Below are 3,292 nucleotides of genomic sequence, written 5' to 3' on the forward strand. Positions count from 1 at the left end.
GGAAAAAGTCAAGGGATCTGAAAACTTTCTGAATGCACTGTAAGACAGAAGGTTACAATCTGCAGTTGCTACATCCATCTTTTGGACCGGTGCTTTAGAGGAGAGAAGACAGTGGTGTCATGGCAGACAGGTTGAGGAGGTCTACATGGATTACAGCTCATGTCAAATTGACTTCAAAAGTATACTTTTTTTTGTTGTTCATTTTTACTAACCTAACTCTTTTCCCAAACCGTAACCTAATTCTCCTAACCTGCTATGTTAATTCTCCTAACTTGCGTAGGTTCTCCTAACTTGCTATGAAAAGTCAATTTTGACATAAAAGCATAAAATAAAATCTTGTCGTAACTGGTTAAGGGTGTGTGGATAATTAGTTGTACTGTTGGAGGTAAGGGAAGGTACAGTTAGCAAAGGCTTAGCTATAGAGGAGACAGTAGCAACGTTGGCCAACTTTTCAGACAGAGGTGTAATGGTGGGGAGGACATGTATGTAGAGGAGGATGTGGAGGGCTGTTTTATAGTTCTGTTTTCAATTAAAATGGGCAAAAAGAAACAAACATTTCTTCTTAGCAAAGAACAATTTCTCAAACACAGAGAGTCTGGGAGTGGTCTGAGTGAGGAAGGGGAAACTGAAAACTAGCTGTTATTGGCAGAGAGGTTTGGACCTCTTTTTCTTATTGATCTATTAATTAATTTATCGCCTGGGGATGTCACCAAAAATACATCCCACCAAAACAGGCAGACATTTCAGACAGTCTTTTCAAACAGCTCTTATGCTAAAATGGCATTATCATAATTTTCACAATTTCACAGTATTATTCCAACATCATAGTGTGGAAATATATATAAAACACAGCAAAATCACATTTTTGACTGCATTGGGCCTTTAACCAATAGAAGAATAGGACCAACTATTGTATTTGGAGCACTAGGAATGTTTAACAGAAAGTTAACAGAAAAATATCCATCGGACGTTATCGGCCCTCAAACAGTATGAGAGACATAGGCCTAACTGAAGTCCACTACAGCAACCGTCAGCATGGCATCGAGGGAAAGGCCAGTGTCTGCCAGGAGACTCTGCCCAGGATGCCTCTCTGTCTGGGGGCTACAGCTACGTCCTGGCTGTGCCTAGGTCTATCTGGAAGACAGGTCTGGGGTCAGATAAACACTGATAACAGATCATAGAGTCGTTAAGGAACGCACACATACTATACCGCAGGCAACCTAGTGGTTAGAGCATTGGGCCAGTAACCGAAAGGTTGCTGGATCGAATCCTCGTAGCTGACAAGGTAAAAATCTGTCGTTCTGCCCCTGAACAAGGCAGTTAAAACCCACTGTTCCTAGGCCGTCATTGTAAATATGAATTTGTTCTTAACTGACTTGCCTAGTTAAATAAAGTTTACATAAACTAGACTGTAGCAGGAGAATGGGTCTCAAACCAATAGTTTGATGTAGTTTTATCAATACGTTGGTTTGAGATCATCATTATTTATGTCAAGGTAAATTCTGATATTTTACCAAAGCTGTGTATTTATTTGTTAGCAGGACAATGTTTTGAGCTCCCACCTTGAGCTGTTGATTTGGCGAGCCCATCTCAACCCCTGCCCTGCACCTTATCCCTGTACTAACTTCCTCCCTGGTACTGTGCCTATCCCTCAGCACCAATACCCCTACCCCCAGTCCCTATACCACCGCACAGTTGCCATCCCACCCCCTAGTCGTGTGCCACCTCACACCCGCTGGTCACACTCTCACTACACGAGCGCTCTCTCTCTCACGGGTGCTTGCACTACACAGAGCCTAATTAAGGCCTTCATATGCAAATGAGTGTCTCCACAGCTGCTGGCACACAGCCTGGCAGCTCCGCCTCTGGGGGTTTGTCAGGAGGGCTACGATGGGGTTTGAAGTGTTGGTGACAAGGAGAGGAGGAGGCTGAGACTGAGGTGGAGGCCTCTCTCTCGCTTGCTCTCTCTCGCTTGCTCTCTCTCACTGGCTGAGACTGAGGTGGAGGCCTCTCTCTCTCGCTTGCTCTCTCTCACTGGCTGAGACTGAGGTGGAGGCCTCTCTCTCTCGCTTGCTCTCTCTCACTGGCTGAGACTGAGGTGGAGGCCTCTCTCTCACTCGCTTGCTCTCTCTCACTGGCTGAGACTGAGGTGGAGGCCTCTCTCTCTCTCTCTCTCTCTCTCTCGCTTGCTCTCTCTCACTAGCTGAGACTGAGGTGGAGGCCTCTCTCTCTCGCTTGCTCTCTCTCACTAGCTGAGACTGAGGTGGAGGCCTCGCTCTCTCTCACTGGCTGAGACTGAGGTGGAGGCCTCTCTCTCTCTCTCTCTCTCTCTCTCTCTCTCTCTCTCTCTCTCTCACTTGCTCTCTCTCCCTGGCTGAGACTGAGGTAGAGGCCTCTCTCTCTCTCTCTCTCTCTCTCTCTCTCTCTCTCTCTCTCTCTCTCTCTCTCTCGCTTGCTCTCTCTCACTGGCTGAGACTGAGGTGGAGGCCTCGCTCTCTCTCTCTTGCTATCTCTCACTGGCTGAGTATGCGGTGGGGGCTGAGCAGCCATTCTTGGGTTGCTCTAAAGTTAAGTTGCTCTTTGCACAATTTCACACTCTATAAACAAACTTAAGGAGAGGACAGTCTAGATCATTTGCTTATAGTAGCCTTGACGTTTCAACCAGTCCACAATTATCATAATATCATATAGAAATGAATCACCTGAGTAATCAGCCAATCTGAAGTACTATGACACAGTAGCGATGAAGTAGACTAGATGTATAAAGGACTAGACTTTATGACTTTGAGACTTCCTTACCTCTGTGATACTTTCTTTTATTCAGCTACTCAAGTGTTCATAAAAATCTCCCCTTTTTCCATTCTGGGTGAATGGAGCAGATATCTGCCCCTCCTCCACTTCCCAGGTCCTGTCTATGCATTGTGAGACTGTCTCCTCTACTTTGTCCTTGGGTGATCTTAATTACTGTGCTGCGAGCCGAACGCATTTAAATCAGAACACATCACACCAGCCTCCATTATGGGGATGCCGGCTTGGCATTTGGTCTTTGTAACCCATTGCTCTTAAATTACATACTGCCAATCTCTGTGGGCACTGGGTACAGTAGACGGAGGATATGGGAGAGGGTGTGAGGTAAGAGAGGGAGGAACAGAGAGGAAGTCCAGAGGTGGGTATGTCACATCACCAACCTGACAACCCATCCTCTCGGTCTCCTGTTAAACAGCAGATAAAATGCATTCACATATCCTGATTGTCAGAATCAACTTAAAGCATTCCTTTGATAACGTGATTG

The sequence above is a fragment of the Salvelinus alpinus genome, chromosome 27 (assembly GCF_045679555.1).
Source record: "Salvelinus alpinus chromosome 27, SLU_Salpinus.1, whole genome shotgun sequence".
NCBI classification, from domain to species: Eukaryota; Metazoa; Chordata; class Actinopteri; order Salmoniformes; family Salmonidae; genus Salvelinus; species Salvelinus alpinus.